We start from the raw sequence: 18173 nt of genomic DNA, 5'->3' as shown, positions 1-18173 counted from the left end.
GTGATTGTACTGCTCCAAATCCAGCGTATTTTTCTTCTACTCACTCAAATCCTGTGCACGTTACATCTATGGCTAAGTGTTCAGTATAGGAATACTTTATTTTCACACAAATTGGGCAATTCAGTTTTTCAGTTTCTGCATTCAACCGAACTATGTTGATCCCCGCATTTATGGCAGCATTCGACACTTGAGCAATGTTTAGCAACATGCCCGGACATGTAAAGCATATCGGAATATGTATGTCTTCTTCCTTATTCTTCCTCAGACGTTATCCATATATTGCAGAATTTTTTTCGTTCAACATTTTCTATTTTTTTTCTGTCATGTGCTTCTCCCAACCAGTTTTTACCAGATATGGTTTTTATGTCGTCGGTTTATCTCTTGGGAGGCATTTATGACAGCATTCGACACTTGAGCAATGTTTAGCAACATGCCTGGACATGTAAAGCATATCGGAATATGTACGTCTTCTTCCTTATTCTTCCCCAGACGTTATCCATATATTGCAGAATGTTTTCTTTCAACATTTTCTATTTTTTTCTATCATGTTCTTCTCCCATCCAGTTTTTACCAGATATGGTTTTTATGTCGTCGGTTTATCACTTGGGAGGCACTTAGCGTTTTGTTAGGCGTGGTCTCCAGCATAATATTATTTTTGCTCATCTCCTGTCTGGTAGTCACGGCCAAGACTATTTAGAACAAGAAGATATTTTTTGTCGTCGGATATCCTCGTTTCTAATGCAGTCTCAAATTCTGATTCCCATCATGGCTCCATCCATAGCTCTCTGCTCACCCGTAATCTGTGCACGAATCGTTATAGCCTCCAAGCCGTATGTCATGAGAAACAAAACGCATTTATCTAGAACATCTTATTTTAGGCATTTTTAAATATGTAGGTCAGTCTACCGAAAGCTGCCCAACCAAGTTTGGTCCTTTATCTTATCTTATATTATGGGTCGATGATCCAAGTGTCTTATTATACAGTAATTAGTTTTCACTTTGGCAGCTGCGTGATGAAGTTGTTCGAGCAATATTTGAAGTTCCTCTGACGTTGAGGATGACAACGTCATCAGCAAAGCGATGGTTGAGCCATGATGATGAACCAAACCACTTTTCTTTTCCCAATTTAGCGTCCTAAATAGGTACGTCTTCCAATCCCACTGTGACAAGTTTCGGAGAAATAGTATCTCCCTGTCTTACTCCTCTATCCATTTTGATGTTCTTCGTTGTTATTATTTCATACAATTTGATACTCATTGTAGCTGTTTGGAATACAAATGATATTATACCAGGGTATAGTCTATTCTAGCATTATGTAAGGCATCTAGAATGGCATGAAGCTCTATAAAGTCAAAGACTTTCTCGTTGTCCACAAAGGCTACAAATAAGGGAAAGTTGTATTCGGTGCTCTTCGCCCTAAGTAACCGGATCGACTGAAGGTGGTCCATGGTACTATATCCAATTCTAAAGCCTGCCTGCTTTGGAAGTTTGTGGAAATCGGACTTGTTTGTCTGGCGGTTTGTTGTGAATATTTTATAGAAGTGGGATAAAAGGCTGATTTGACTGAGCAAACATTTTCGAGTTTGGTATTCGTCTCCTTTTTTGTGGAGAAAAGTGACTGTTCCGCCACGAAAAATTAACGCCATGTCGAAAATTCAAAAGTGAGGTTATAATTTAGTTATTTCCACCAATCAGACGTTGATCTTAGAAGATGACAGTGTTTTGTTTGTGAGGTTATGTGTGTAACTACATAAATCTTAAGTAGCAATCAATGTCTGGTAAAGGGCAGCCCAAATAGGATACTTACCAAAACTTAAAATTAAGCCAACATAAGCCAGATGAAAAATGCCTAATGTGTAATATGCGCTGGTGCTGGAGTGTAAGAAGACACTCCTGTCGCTCACGCGGATGGCAACTTGAGTTCCAGGGCACTCCGGTGTTAGAGGAAACGAGGAGGCGGACAGATTGGCCCTTCGTGGCAAAGAGACCCGTAGGACCCGAACCTATTGTGGGACTAACCGGCGCGGTCGGATCCGCCATTGTAGATCGTATCTTCTGGCAAACATCCGATATTGCTTGGGAGGAGGCCGGAGGCATGCGGCAGTCGCGAAGTCTCATAATCTCATTCCAAGAAACAAGTCGAAGTCCCTGAGAGAATTATCCAGAAAGAACCTCAAATGTGTCAGGACTTCTCACGGGTCGCTGTCAGATGAGAAGACACATGCAAATTCTGGGTCTGTTACAGGTTCCGGAATGTCGCTTGTGTCTGGAAGACAAGGAAACTCCGATACACCTTCTCACACAGTGCCCGGCACTTGCGACGATCAGAAAAGACCTTTGGGGTAAGAGGGTAATCAACCACTTAGATATTCATTGTACCCGGCCAAGGAGGCTTTGCGGCTCTGTCAGATCAGATAATAGCTTGTTATGGGTAACAATGAGCCCGGCTAGCGGCCTAAGTGTCTTCTCCGAAGATATCTAACAATATCATCTATCATCTATCATCTATAGGGACTGTTTGGGCTATTTGTAGAATTACTTTAATTAATCACATCCCAAAATTAGCGTATTTTACTAGTTCCACTATATTCTAAAAATGCTTCTTTCATATACTTTTTTTTTAACTGAGCGACTCGTAAGATACTAAGTTTTAGGATCTACATTATTACCGATATTAGATGCCAGTGATGATGTGCAAAACGATTTTTTTTTTTTTCAGTTAAAACCTGATTTATTTTTTTTATGGAAACACCGCGTATCGCCAAAAAGCTAAAAAGATCACTAAACAAACCACAGTTCTTGATCGTTCGAGCCCGAGTTTATTTTCTGTTTCAGAAGATTCTTGAATTGACGAAGCCAATTGTGGATGTCCAGTTACAATCACGAATATAAACAAATACGCTGTGAGTCCGGCTCTTTTATTATTTTATAATGTTATTTCTTCTGTTCCCCGAATTCATTTCTATTAATTTTTTTATTTCTGCAGTTGTGCAAAGTACCTATTTATTTTCCACACGAGTTAACGTAAACATTGTTGTTCATACATGATGAACATAATTGCATATTGGTACATGATTTATTTTGTTTGCTAATGCATATATCTGAATAATAAGAGTTAGTGGAAGCTATTCAGAATACTTTTTCGATTAGTCGAAAACATTTTGGAATCTACAAGCGCACGTTAAGAATTTTGACTACTTCTAAACCCTATGGATGTTGTAGCTTAAAGGACTGTGAAACTAACTCCAAATCCAGAACCAAGATAAAAATAACAACTTACATTTGGTCTGGCAATATTGCATCGCAAATATTCGGCAAGTCATCATCCCCTGCAGCAAAAGTATTTCATTTGCAGCATCACGTATCTCAGTATGCGATAGAGATTTCGTATTTTCCAATAACGAATTCGGTTTTATAGCTGCATACTTTTTCACATACAACTTCTAATAAATGCCCTGCTAATAGCTCTTTGTTAGGAGGGTGAATATCCCGACCGCAACGTGGAGAAAATATAAAAATATCGATCTTTCGCACGATTAAACCGAATATTGCTGGCATAAATATAACGCGCATCAGGTTTATTAATTTTTGTCTTTTGTCGAGTTGTCTTAACTGTAAAACTCGTCATTTGTGGTCGATTTGCTTTTATTTTAACGTTAGTGTCTTATGGAAGGTTTTAGTTATGATTATAGTACCAGAAATTGACGAACAAGGTGAAATTTACTTCTAGTTACTTAGCTGTAAAGTAATAAGTAGATTTTTTACAGTTATCTGTCTGGTATACGCAGATGTCACCCGAACGATACTAAAAAATATGGTTCACTTTAAGAATTTTGAGTTTGTAAATATTAATTACAGGGAGTCCTGGATTTTTATAGCTCAATATAACCACGTCATGCCAAAAAATGAGCTAAAATTTGTTATCTAAACTGTTTTGAAAAATGCTGCGGCTGAAAACTTTTCTTATAGAGGCTCGAATCTGCTAATAAAAAATGTATACACTGGCTAATAAGCATGCGGTGTTGAATATCGACATACTGTCGGATTGGCTGTTGGCATCTCATCGTGAGATCGCTCACCGACTAAACCCATCTCCCTCTCACCCTGTTTGTTGTATCGACTCCTGGTGAAAACTTTTGCAATTCTTAGGGCGCCAAACTCCTTTGGTCTGCCTCTTTCCGGGTCATAATATCCTTTATCATCTTATGGATCTCATACCATGGGTTTTTGGATCATCAGTTCTATAATGTTCTCCACATCTATCCCCTTATTGATGGCGATTTCGGTTCGAATTTATCCATCTGTTGCACTGGAACAGTGTGTGTTCAGGGGTATCTGCTTACCTCTTTACAATACCTACATTTGTCATCAAATTTTTCTCGTGGAAATCTTGAAACTTCTATAACCTGACAGGGCTTGAGTTAAGAAGTTACCCACTTACACGCTACCCACTTTCTGGATCAGTCTTTTTGTCCACTGTGCAGTGGTTTATCCGTCTTCCCATCTCTGCTACCACTGCTCCTGTAGCGAATGGTCGCCTCCCGTTTGCTGGTTACGCTTCTTTACGTTATTATTTCCAGATCCATAGAAAGGATTCCTGCAATCACTTCTACCGTTTATGTGGATATTGTTCTGTAGCCGGATTGGGGCTTTCCGTTGGGTACTGTCTATCATTTTCCGGTATTTCTGGTTGGTTACTATATTTCCCCATATCGGCCATTCATACATTATAGTGGATTTGAAAACTCCGTAGAAAATTCTTCTTTTCTGGAAGGTGAGTCTTATTAGCCAGGCTAAAACTCTGAATCTCTCCCCAGCTTTGGTAACTATACTACTATTTATTACATGTTAAACCATGTAATTGTTTGCTCCAAAAGTTACTCCTAAGAACTTGAGATGATATGTTGGTGCAATAGCCGACCACCGAAATTTTACCTCAAAATTTTTATTTTCTCTTTGTCCGTTAAGGATAATTAAGCCTCTTTTCTCTGGCACTACTTTAAGTCCGTTCGTGTCCATAAAGTTGTTAATAATAGCTAAAGTTCTCCGTTACTTTTTTGTCTTGTTCAAGCCTAAAATCGGCTTGAATTATTAAAGCTAAGCCATCCGCAAAGTAGATCGCTTTCACCCTACTCGATTATTCAATCTTGAGGATTGGATTGTAGAACATGTTCTACGGAAGTGGTCCAATCACTGATAACTGTGATGTGCCAGCCGTTTACTTCGCTGTTTATTGTTCGTCCATGGAAATAGCTTCGGATCAGCACTATCAGATACTGGCTTGTACGTTTTCCTGCAGTCTCACCAAGACGCCGTTCAATGAAGTGGTGTTAAATGCGATTTTTACGTGGACGGTTAGCTGTACGCACCATCTCTTTATTCTCCCTTTCTCGTCGTGTTCTGAACTTCATCTAGAGCATCTAGTGTGCTTTTTTCCTTTTTAAATCCGTACTGGTTACTTGCGAGGTCTGCTTTTAATTGGATTTCATTGCTCAGTCTGTCTTTATGGACTGTTTCCAGGAGCTTTGCTATGGAGTGTATCAGGCATAGCGGTCTATATGAGTTTGGGAGCTCAGTTGGTTTCCCCGTCTTTTGTATAAGCACCAGTTTTCCGGTTTTATATTTACTGATTTAGCATGTCTCTGCTTATTTCTGGTTTCATCTTAGCCAGTTCCTTTACTGCCTTCGCCGGAACCCCGTCTAATCCTGGTGCTTTCCCATTTTTTAACTTTCTTGCCGCCGTCTTCACTTCCTCCGTTGTTATAAGCGGTGGGTTGTTCTCTTTTCCCGTCCCTTGAAGGGCTTCGCCTGCAGTTGTAAACCACGATTTTTTGCAACGCTGTCTTTGAATGTTTCCATTATTTTGTATGTAACCAGGTTGTATACTTGAGCCCATATGTCTGTTTCTAATTCTGCACATATCTGTATTCAGTATTTCTAACTTCGGATTCGTTGTTTTCGGTACCGTATTTTCTGATCCATCGTTGGTATCGTCTTCTGGCTCTATTATTACGCCTATTTCATCGGTCTACCAGTAGGGCGCACTATTTGCGCTTTGGATTAGTCGTACTCGATGTCTTAAAGCATCTCAAGTTTTAGAGTCGCGGATTTCTGTTTGTTCGCATTATTTTGTAACGATTCTTTGGAAGCTCTTCTTATTCAAACGAACTTTGCCTTTTATCGCTTTGAAGGTGCCCCTCAGTTTAGGACCGACTTCAAACAAGATGTGACATATGTCTATGGAGCGGTAAAGGTTCGTTATCCAACGTTTCCCATTTCGTCATTTGCTTTGCCAGTTGTCCTGTCGTAAACCTTATGTCAATATAAGTCTGAGATATTCCTGCTATCCTAGATCAGTTATTACCAGAAAGGTATTTACTGAAGAGCCGCCCAGAGTAATTAAAAATTATTCAGATATTTAAATAAACTAAAATGGCTGAAGATTCTAAATTCAGGAGTTCTGGGATGCCTTGGGCAACAGAACATAAAAGCGTCTAGCTTTTGAACTGGACTTGTTTAAGGACTCTTTTCCCTAGATTGCTCGGAATTATAGCAGACTATAGTACACATATAATAGGAGAGTATTGATCCTTCCAATGGACTGAATATGGATAAATTTAAAAAGTTACGCAGACAAAGTAAAGAAGTTTTACAACCAACACAACTGCATCCAAATTGATAAATTAATCAATAAGATAAATGATCAATAGGAACTGAGGTGGTGTCTTGATCTTAGAATCTTGCCAGGTCATTGCAGATTACATAAACAATTGGACTTATTAAGACTACCTAAAAATCCTTCTAAATTAAAGAATGCGTTGAAGACCTTGTTCAGAAGAAACTGACTGGTGAGGTAGTATTAAAATCTCAGGTAATAGGCCACACTCACACTTTGAGTTTGCTACTTATATTGATTATAGCCAGTGGTCAATGGATTGAGCAAAAGTGGGTGTGTAGTCTTTCCTCATCGTGCTACCTGTCATTCAAAGAAGTGGCGCTTCCCTTGTTTTGGCCCACATTCTTCCTCATCGACGTGATGTGATTCATTCCATCAGCCACAGCGTTTTTGATTGAATTGTACGGTAAATAGCCAACCCTGGAAGCTGGTGTGATTTTAATTTGGGTCGAATTCAGTTGAAAGTGTGACCTGGTGTCATTGATGACCATACGCTTCCAAATAAGGAATGGTTACGCTGAAATAAATTATCCACGTAAAGAAACAGAAACAATAAGTTTTCCTGAGTGTGAACCAAGTTTGTACAGTTGTTTCAGAAGATGTGTCACTAATTACGCTGATTAGGATTACTGTAAACTGTAAAGTGTATAAAAGCAGCATCGACGCTCAATCAATGCTGGCAAGAACAGAAGAAAAGGTGTGTTGTCTAACTTTCCTCCTAAGTAATCACCTAAGGGCTTTAATTCTACCCATCAGCACCTACTAAAGTAATTGTTACTCTTTTCTACATCATTCCCCTACGTGGCAATATTCAGATCACTCATTATATTAATATTAATTATCAACTTACACGATGCATTGGTTCTGGATTCTCATCAATTAATTCATCTAGGTTTCCAGAAATGGCCCGTTTCAATTCAGGGCCAGCTTCATGCAATGTTCTTAATCCAGCTTGAAGGGTCACAGTTGGTCTTTGTCTCCCTCTTTCAATTCTTGTTCCTTCCTCTTCTTAAACCGCCGGAAATAATTCTGGATGAGGAATGTAGCGTAGAATTTACCCACTGTAACCTCGTCATCCACTCCTGGAGGAGGTACCACTTGATCCAGCAATTTCGGACTAGTTTTTTTCCAAATTTTTTTAATCACTGCGCGCAATTTGGCGTTTGCGACATCGATACTTCCTTCGGTTTTAATACGGAATGATGTCCGAACTACAGCAAATAACGTCGCGTTAAGCAGTACGGTACCGTCGCTATTTAATGGCATATTCATGGAAACTACCCAGTTCCTAGACCAGTCCCTTATTAAGTAGTCGAAGTTATATACAGTGCGTTTTTTTTAACGCGCAACATAGGATTTCACGTGTTAAATTTTTAAGCCCATGTTAGACCATGTTATTTTGGAACTACTAAGTATAAAACTTGACGGGTGGCTATTTCGTACCCTGAAGCTTAAGTAAATTTACCAATTCGGCCTAAAAAGTGTTAAAAAACTTGCAAAAAATCATCTTTTTTCGAAAAGGTTTTATCGTTTCATACTCCCTGTATGCATTGTTGTTCTTTGTTGTTTTTGATACTGGCACGGCAGGTAGCAGGTAAAATTTGGCGTAGAAAGTAAAACAGGGTGATCATTAACTTTATATCAAGAAAGTTAAGAACAAAAGAAGTATTTTTATAAGTGAATTGTTCAAATTGACCTCCGTTTGAAGCCAAACAGTATATTCCAAACAATCATAAAATGCCCTTTTGACGTTCAAAAGATATCGGGTCGTGATGCAGTCAAAATAAGTCACTTTACCTGCTACCTGCCCTGCCAGTATCAAAAACAACAATGCATACAGGGAGTATGAAAGGATAAAATCTTTTCGAAAAAAAATGATTTTTTTCCAGTTTTAAATCACTTTTTAGCCCAAATTGGTAGACTTACTTAAGATTCAGTGTACTAAAGACACACCCGTCAAGTTTTATACTTGTAGTTCAAAAATAACATGGTCTAACATGGGCTTAAAAATTTAACACGTAAAATCCTATGTTGCGCGTTAAAAAAAACGCACTGTATAATACATAATTACAGCTACGAATAAGTTTATAATCTGAAAATAAAAATTCCCTCCAGGCTCAAGCTGACGGCCGCCTCCACCAGCATTTGTCCTCTTGCATCTGTTATCGACGAGCACCATGCATATGATTTTGCATTGAAGTCCCACAATATGAGGGCTTCTCTGTTTCTGCTTTGTACAGAGTGCACCACGTAGTCCACTCTTTGTGTAGAGGTGGCTTGGAGGCATGTAGCAGGTGTACCTGTCGTAGTCTCTCATATGCAAGGTTACTATTGCCCTTGTCTTGCTTATTCCAGTTATTTCCAAGTTCTTGTTTTTCTGGGTCCATCTGGCATTCATTCTGGGTTGTCCACTTTCTTTTTGTTCGGTTCGCTCGCTACAATAAGGACCACTTCTTCTTTTCGTGACCTCGGTGTGCTCTACCCAAATTTGTTTTGAGTACTTGCATCCCTTAACCGGTTTGTGTTGTTGTTTCTCTAGTATTTGGCCTAGTTGTAGATCTTGCACTTTCTGGAGTTGGCTGAGTGTCCCGCTTTTCCGCAGACTATGCATTTTTCCTTTCCTGTGCACTCTTTTGCTTTCTGTCCGCTTTCTCCACAGCGGTAGCACTTTTCACTCCTCTCCTTTTCCTACTATAGGGAGAAATACTAGCAGGACTTCGGCATTTGATGACCAACAGCGTATTTTAAGATGAAAATTTCTTATAAACATACGTAAGTTCTCGCTTCCTTTTTGAGATACAGTGTGTCAAAGTTTTGACTTTTTCTTTCTATGTTCAACACAGCTCCAGCAGCTTTTTCGAGATCATTTAATCAAATTTTGACTATCCTCATTCCATAGAAGTCGTTTTCCATGCGTTTTGAGAACATTTCCCAGTACTGATCTTTGATCAGATGACTCGTATGATATTGGCGTTGTTCTTTCTCCTTTCGTATGATATTGGCGTGTTTCTCCTTTCATTTTCCTTTGACTTCTGGACGGAACCATGGCATTTCATTTGTATTTATATGTTTCTTTTTTACATGCTTTTGATTTGGTTATTCTTAACGAAGACCCGTGTAGAATTAATTTTCTAAGCAAAATGTATTGTATTGCCGTAAATAAATCACATTTGTAGACTGATGCTTTACAATCACTGTAAGTGGATTAAATTTTGAGCAAGTGCGCTGTGTAGCCTTTTAGAGATATGTGTTTTTATTTCAGTTCCCATATGCAAAACATGTTTCAAACATTTTAAATTTCTAGGCTATAAAGTAAAAAAAAACATTCATAATTGTCGATAATTTGAATATGTATCTTTTTTGCACTTGGTCAGGGAGCTAAAAAGACCATTATCCTAGTTGGTGTAGCCAGTAGGAAAATATTTACTGCTCAAATAAGTATTATAAAAATTTAATCAACTTTAAAACGCAAACAAATTCTGAATTATTGGAATAAAGTTCTCTTTCGATACAAAAGAGTTAAAAATACTGAGAGAAATAAATCCTGGGTATTTACTTTTAGGTGAAGGACGACAAAATTTCTGTTGTGTTTTGTCAGTTAGTTGCCTTTTACAGCCTTAATTTGTTATTTAAGTAGATTTAAAACTTGTCAGAAATTCCTCTAATATTTTTCTTTAGTTTAGTGAAGTTCAAAACGATTCATCCGAAAGTTAAATTGTTCGTGGCGACGAGTTTTCGAAAATTATTTTACCGTTTGTTTGTTCGGGTAATAAAGCACTTAAAACTATGAAAAATTAATTACTGACTGACAGTTAATGCGCTTAGAACAAGGGAAATCCTGTTGACAAACAAATATTCAAAGTTGCTTATTTAAAGAAGACAGTTAGAAGACAACTTAAAAGTGAAATTGAAAATTGGATTGCTTATAAAGAGGAAATGCCAAAATGAAATTTTCTTTTGCCTTTCACAACAGTCTAGAAGCTCCCAAAAAATATCAAAACAGTTTAGAAGTTTCCAAAAAATTCTAGAATTATCCATGAGTTTCCAAAAGCTTCTAAAGCATTCCAAAATTTTCAATATGATGTAGAAACTGTCCAAAACCCTTCCAAATGCTACTCAAATAGTTTAAAAACACTACAGAAACTCCAAAATGATTCTTAAGCAGTCGGAAGCCTTCCAAAACGGTCTAAAAGATTCCAAATGCTCTTCAACTAGTCTAGAAGCTCTCAAAAGATATCAAAACAGTCTAAAAGCTTCCGTATGCTTCTAAAGCAGTTTAAAAAGCTTCCATAAGTTTGTAGAACCGTCCATAAGTTTTCAAATGGTTTAAAAGCATTCCAAAACCTTCAAAGCTTTTCAAACTCTCTAGAAACCTTCAAATGCTCCTAAAGTAGTCTAAAAATATTTCAAAATACTACAGAAACTCCAAGATGCTTCTAAGCAGTCGAAAGTCTTCCAAAAGCTTTTAAAACCGTCTAGAAGCTCTCAAAACATTTCAAGACAGTCTAAAAGTTTCCGTATGCTTTTAGAGCAGTTTCAAAGCTTCCAAATGTTTCTAGAACCGTCTACAAGGTTTCAAACGTCTTAAAAGCAGTCCAGAACCTTCAATGCTTCTAAAGTAGTCTAAAACCATTTCAAAACACTACAGAAACTCCAAAATGCTTTTAAAGCAGTCGGGAGCCTTTCGAAACAGTCTAGAAGCTCCCAAAAGATATCAAAACAGTTTAGAAGTTTCCAAAGTTTTCTAGAATTATCTAAAAATGTCCAAAAGCTTCTAAAGCATTCCAAAACCTTCAATATGCTCTGTAAACTGTCCAAAAACCTTCCAAATGCTCCTCTAATAGTTTAAAAATCTTTTAAAACACTATAGAAACTTCAAAATGATTCTTAAGCAGTCGGAAGCCTTCCAAAACGGTCTAAAAGATTCCAAATGCTTTTCAACTAGTCTAGAAGCTCCCAAAAGATATCAAAACAGTCTAAAAGCTTCCGTATGCTTCTAAAGCAGTTTAAAAAGCTTCCATAAGTTTCTAGAACCGTCCATAAGTTTTCAAATGGTTTAAAAGCATTCCAAAACCTTCAAGGCTTTTCAAACTCTCTAGAAACCTTCCAAATGCTCCTAAAGTAGTCTGAAAATATTTCAAAATATTTTATTAAAGGTTCCAAATGTTCTTTAACTAGTCTATAGAAGCTCCTAAAAGATTTCAAAACAGTGTAAAGCTTCCAAAGTGTTTGTGCTTTTTTAAGGATTTTTAACAGATTTTTATGCCTTTTTGAGGAAAATGTTTTGCTTTTTTTCACGATTTTAGTGCTTTTTAAACCGGATTCTAGTAATATTACTTACTTTGGAAGAGGGTGTGCTTATCCTAAATGGAGCTGTATTTCATTATAAATAACGACTCCAGAATTTTAAGACTAAGGCAAACTGGAAAACTAAAATTCCAGTTTGATGGATTTACTTAAAATGCAAGCAAAAACATGAGGTAAAACTTGTATATTACACTCAAAAAGATTGATGATACTAAATAAATACGAAGTCGGCCGCATATGGCAAAGAAAGTTATACAAGTCGATCCCCAAGCTGAAGGCACTTTTTCTCTGCCAGCTCGAACAGGATGTTTCAGGTAAACTTGAGAGGTGCAAGGGCTATTTATAATCATATTTCGATAAAAAATTAAGTCAAAAAAGTAAAAGAAATTTTAAAGATTATTTTACTCTTTTCTCATCATTTTCCTATTATCTATCACATATTGGGGATTAATATCCTAATTCAATATACTCTTGCCTGAATGGTTAATTTTAAATTCTCTTGCTACCTAAAAAAAGTCCGGAAATCAAGACAAAGATTGATGCGCATATCTCATTTTTTATTATTAAAAATAGTCTAAAAGTTGACTTTTTCGCCTAGAAATGACTTTACTAAGACTAAAGTGAGTCCAAAAGTCTATTTTCAGGACTTTAATTGGTGCACAACTCAATTTCCTAGACTAAAACAAATCTAGAATTCAATTAAACACTGGTAACAGTCCAAATTAAATTTTTGGACTAATTAATTTTTAAAAATCAATATGATAGTGGCAAAGCTTGAAATAGCATTTTTAAGCCAATGGAGAATGTAAAAATTGTTTTTTAAGTCCACTATGTCAAAAACTTGATGTAGATAGTCTTGAAACTCAATTTTCTAAGGTGAAAGTAGTTTTAAAGCACTAAAAAGAGTCCAGAGTTCTAAGAAAATGAAAACCGAACTAAAAATACTTGAAAAGTTAGTCTTTAAGTCAATTTTAATGAACCTAATGTCAATATCCTGTATTTAAGACTTAATTTTTAAGACAAAAATATTGAAATTTGTCTTCAAATTATGAAAACTTACTTCAAATGTAAGCTTCTTATGTCACTTTTCATTGATACAGAGTAACGTTTTGGTGTCCCAGCCAATTTCAAGTTTTAAATGTTTGAATTTGTAGTAAAAACTATAGAAAAAGTAGTTTTTCATGTCTAAAAGTCAATTTTCAATACTAGTCTTTCAGTTTATATGAAAACTGTGACGACTGTCTACAAAGACAGTTTTCAAGCCTCTCAAGTAAATTTTCACAGTTTCCAAGTCAATTTTGAAGGCTAAAGTCTTGCAGTTTGTCTGAAAACTGTTTACAAAGACAATTTTTAAGCCTTTCAAGTCAATTTTAGCACTAAAAATAGTCCAGAGTTCTAAGAAAATGAAAACCGAAGTAAAAATACTTGAAAAAAGTCAATTTTGATGAACCTAATGTTACTATTCTGTATTTAAGACTATTTTCAGGACAAAAATATTGAAATTTGTTTTCAAATTGTGAAAACTTACTTAAAATGTAATTTTTAAGCTTCTTATGTCATTTTTCATTGATCCAGAGTAACTTTTTGGTGTCCCAGCCAATTTCAAGTTTTAAATGTTTGAATTTGTAGTAAAAACTATAGAAAAAGTAGTTTTTCATGTCTAAAAGTCAATTTTCAATACTAGTCTTTCAGTTTATATGAAAACTGTGACGACTGTCTACAAAGAGAGTTTTCAAGTCTCTCAAGCACATTTTCACAGTTTTCAAGTCAATTTTCAAGGCTAAAGTCTTGCAGTTTGTCTGAAAACTGGTTACAAAGACAATGTTTAAGCCTTTCAAGTCAATTTTAGCACTAAAAATAGTCCAGAGTTCTAAGAAAATAAAAACCGAAGTAAAAATACTTGAAAAATTTGAAGGCCTGTATTTTTCAGGAAAATGACAATATGCATGTCAACTTACTTTTTGATTGGCTATCGAGTGGTAAATTATTGACATATAAAACTGGACCACCCTGTATATCGAAATAAATAGAGCATACTGTATGTATAGCTATGAAAGATTATGTCTGGCTTCTGTTCCTCTCCACTTAGATTGTTCCCAGTGCTAGTTTACATGACCACCACTCTAGCCAAGTTTTTATTTACGTAATCGTATTGAACTGGCCAATAGCGCGCTATCGTCCGCATATTCCATAGTCATAGTGTCCCTGGCATTTGCATTTCTTATAATTTAGTATATTTCACAGCAGCTCATTTCAAGTCCACATAAGCGCTCACAGTACCCTTTGTCTTTCTGTTTTTTGATAAAGTCTATTTTTTTATAAATTATCTTCGTCCTCGCAAATTCATTCCCGTTGAAATGCAAACCGTGCCACTATCGATGCATTAGTTATAACAAGGCAATTAATAGAAAAGTCCCTCCAGTATAATTCCCCCGCATACCTTTGTTTCATAGATCAAATGAAAGCCTTCGGTAAAGTACAACTGAAAGATGTAACCAACAGGTTGAAAATGTGCTCAAAGAGTACATAAAACTTATATAAAAGAAATAAACACAAACAGAACAACGCAAATACGAACAAGCTACACGCTACACCCTAATGCTACATCTACGAACAACGTAGGGAACACGCCAAGGCGATACAACTAATGGAAACAGTACAGTAAAGAACGTGGGATTGGGATATCGTATGGGCAAACATGAACTTGACTTATTATCCTATGCCGATGACGCCGTACTCATCGCAGTATCAGAAGACAACCTACCTAACCTAACAAAGACCAAATGCATGACCATAGCTAGGAAATCTCTGCGATGTAAGCTAGTAATAGAAGATACCATCGTCGACTACTTTGACTACTTAGGATGCAACATAACAAACACAGGATTTCTGGAAGAAGATATAAGAAGACGAAGAAAAAAGCAGCCACAATATCGGGACATCTTAAGCATGAAATATGGAAAAATATCTCAGTAAAAATGTCATACTGACGACATAGTGAGATGAATAAAAATAAGAAGAAGAGAATGGAACCTGCATGTAAACAGAATGGCTAACGACAGTCTATCCAAATGAGTGCGTAACAACAGCCAGTAACAACAGCAGCCAGGAAGAAGATCTATTTGACGACCACCAAAGAGATGACCTGACAGTTGGCAATCAACTTCACAAGAAGTGCTGCAGAGAGATGATGATGACTTTGGCTTGCTTACAATAATTTTGTTTCTTTAGCATTCTTGAATTTTTTCTTTAGCGGAAAATCTGTCAAGAATTCGGCTCATAGTAGATTTAACTGCATTTCCTTTTTTTTTTTCTTGAAAAGTTTACGTTACTTTTTTGTCTTTATTCTTTCCAATTTTCGTGAATTTGTTTTGGTTTTTTCTTTTTTTTTCTGCCTTAATAATGCACGCTTTTCCTGAGTTTTCTTGTTAATTTAATTTTAAGAATCATTATTGCTTTTACTTCTGACACCAAAAGACACAGGTCGTCTGTTCACACATTTTTACCAAGATAGAAGGTATTGATTAATCTTTTTTTAGGACAGATGACTCTCTATCAAGTTTTGTGAGTCGAAATACCTACTGAAATATTTACTTTTCATCGATTTCTCTGATATAAAGTTGAAATCTAATGGCTAAAATAGCAATTCTCGAGACGGGTTGTCAGTTGTTTGCAAGTTCTAGGCGACACATACAAAGTGGGAAGCAATCTAGCCGCTCATTTTATAATAGTTTCAAAAGTACATATAACAGCAAGTTATTTTTGATTGTTAGACACAAGAAATTACAAAGTATGTGACATTGCTTTTGGCGGTTATTATAACAAGTCATATTTTATTATTACAGGTAATTGGTAGCGTCTTATTACAACAAACGCCACAATCTCAGGGACATTAGGGTAATTGACATTACTTAATGCCAAATTTGTTAATGGGTATTTGATCTAACGTTGAAATTCAAATGCTCACTTGACAAAGTATAATTTTGATTATTGACGATCATAAGAAGTCTTATTTTTGGTTGTCTAGTAATTAATGAAAAACAATGAAAAACGAAAGTTAATTAGAACTTTGAAAAATTCAGACGACGATTTTCTTTAATCTGTTTTAAAGGCCACGTGCTCGACAGTGATCGTAAGTAAATTCAAAATTAAGAGGACGCCTCCCACTTTTTAAACTCCGTTAGTTATGTCGAATTTCTAATAATAAATTACGGTTAGTGACAATGGGAAATATCGTGAAGTAGAGGCAGCCACTATTTAAAGTTTTGCTCTCGGTTTTGCTTATTTAAGATTCGGCATAATTCCAGATTTTGAAATAGAAATCAATATTTATACAAAGCCGTTCCTAAATATTATACAGTTATTTCCTTACACTAATAGATAGCTAATACCAAAAGAGTTTAGAAGGAAATGTTAATTTCAGTATATTATTTATATAGTTACGTGTCTGTTTGTGGATCTTCCAGGACCAATAATAATATACATGTTGTCTATGCCAACGTGTTTGTTATGATATTGGCGATTGTGAGGGTTATTGTATGTCGTTCACTTATTTCTCGGTTAATTTATGTGGTTTCATAATTTATTAGGAAGATATCCTTAAAAAGCTTCTTCTTCTTCAGCCTTCTTCCTTCCGTTTTTGGACAAAGGCCTCTCCGTTCTGCCGGTCGTGTGCTATTGGGAACCAGCTTCGATTTACCTCTTCCTTGATATCTTCTATCCAGTGCCTTTGTGGCCTACATAAAAACAACCCTGATGGTCCATTTTTCATTGTTCTGGCATGCAACATGCCCTACCCAGCTCCAATTTAACCCGGCCACTCGTGATATTACGCCTTCAACTCTGGTTTTCTTCTAATTTCTTGAGTGATTCTCACTCTATCTCTAAGAGAAGTCCCCAACATAGCACGTTCCATAGTTTTCTGAGCCATCCTCAAATGATCAGCACTCTGCCTAATCAATGTTGTTGTATCTACTCCGTACGTTGTCACCGGCAGAATGCGTTTACCATAGACCTCTCGTTTCAGGTTCATTGGAATGTCACTGTTCTTTAGTGTGTGTTTAAGTTTACCGAAAGCAGCCCACGTGGGTTTCATTTGTCTAGTTATCTCCGATGTTTGATTTTCTTTTCATAGTTTCTCTCTGACACTCTTCTTCTCTGACATCATCAGCATCACATTCCACTGTTTCTTGTGTTGTCTTTATGAACATTCACGTTTCCGCATGATACAATAATGTGCTAAAGACATGGAACCTGGTTTTGTAATTGATCCTGATATTATGCATTACGCCATTATCATCATCCAGTCTTCTGCTTTCAAAGTTGAACCCTAAGGCCTCCCCTAAATTATTTCATTTCCATCGGTTCTGAGCTTCTTGTAACCAGTTTTGACATCGCCTCTTAATCATTGTGGTCTGCCTCTACTCCTTTTGTCAGCTCGTGGTCTCCACTCTATCATTTTTTTGGTTTACCCGTCCTCAGCCATTCCGGTCACATGGCCGGCCCAGTTTCAGTTAAGCCATGTTATGCGCTCGATATCCGTGACGCCCGTCCTTATTCTTATTTCTTAATTTCTGGCTCTATCTCTGAGAGTCAGTCCCAGTAAGTTGTAAGTTGCTGGGTTAAGTAGAGTGTTTCGGCACCGTAATTCATGACTAGGAGAACGCATTGGTCAAAGGTCTTCCTTTTTAGTTGATTTGATATATTGCTCTTGAAGATGTATGCTCTATATGCAGCCTATGCCAAGGTAATTCTTCTGTGCGGTTGAGTGGTTTGGTTATTGGTGGATTTCGTGACCTAAGGATTTATATTTGTGGACTAGTATTATTGCATTCGTTTTTGCGTCTTCCAAAGTTCATGTTTAAACCGACTTCTTGGCAAACTGCTTCTAACTCAGTAATCATAGTTCTAATCTCTCCCGTTGTCTGCGAAAGGAGAGCATTCCGCCGTATACAGATTCCTTTGATTTCCAACTGCTTAAAAGTATGGTCCAGGGCTGCTGTAAAAAGTTTGGGAGATAACGTGTCTCCTTGTCTAATTCTTCTTTTGACGTTTATACATTTTGTGTCTTTATGTAATCCTACAGTGATGGTAGCATTGCCGTTTATGTCTTTAATCATTTTAGAGTACCGACAGTTTATTTCGATGGTATCGAATGCTTTGCGGAAGTCGACGAAAGTAGTAGATTGCA

General features: G+C 36.7%; 1 protein-coding gene and 1 pseudogene across 1 annotated transcript in view; one reads left to right on the top strand and one right to left on the bottom strand.

The window, feature by feature from the left end:
• Positions 1–18173, top strand: part of LOC145738810 (protein qui-1) — a 294747-nt gene that overhangs the window by 10177 nt on the left and 266397 nt on the right. The window lies entirely within an intron of this gene.
• On the bottom strand, positions 7131–9287 carry LOC145738860 (voltage-dependent calcium channel type D subunit alpha-1 pseudogene; annotated as a pseudogene).

Source organism: Ips typographus, linkage group LG16 (genome assembly GCF_016097725.1).
Source record: "Ips typographus isolate SLU linkage group LG16, UJ_Ityp_2.0, whole genome shotgun sequence".
Taxonomy (NCBI): domain Eukaryota; kingdom Metazoa; phylum Arthropoda; class Insecta; order Coleoptera; family Curculionidae; genus Ips; species Ips typographus.
The sequence above is the reverse complement of the archived record's forward strand: the minus strand, read 5'-3'. Positions and strand labels throughout refer to the sequence as shown.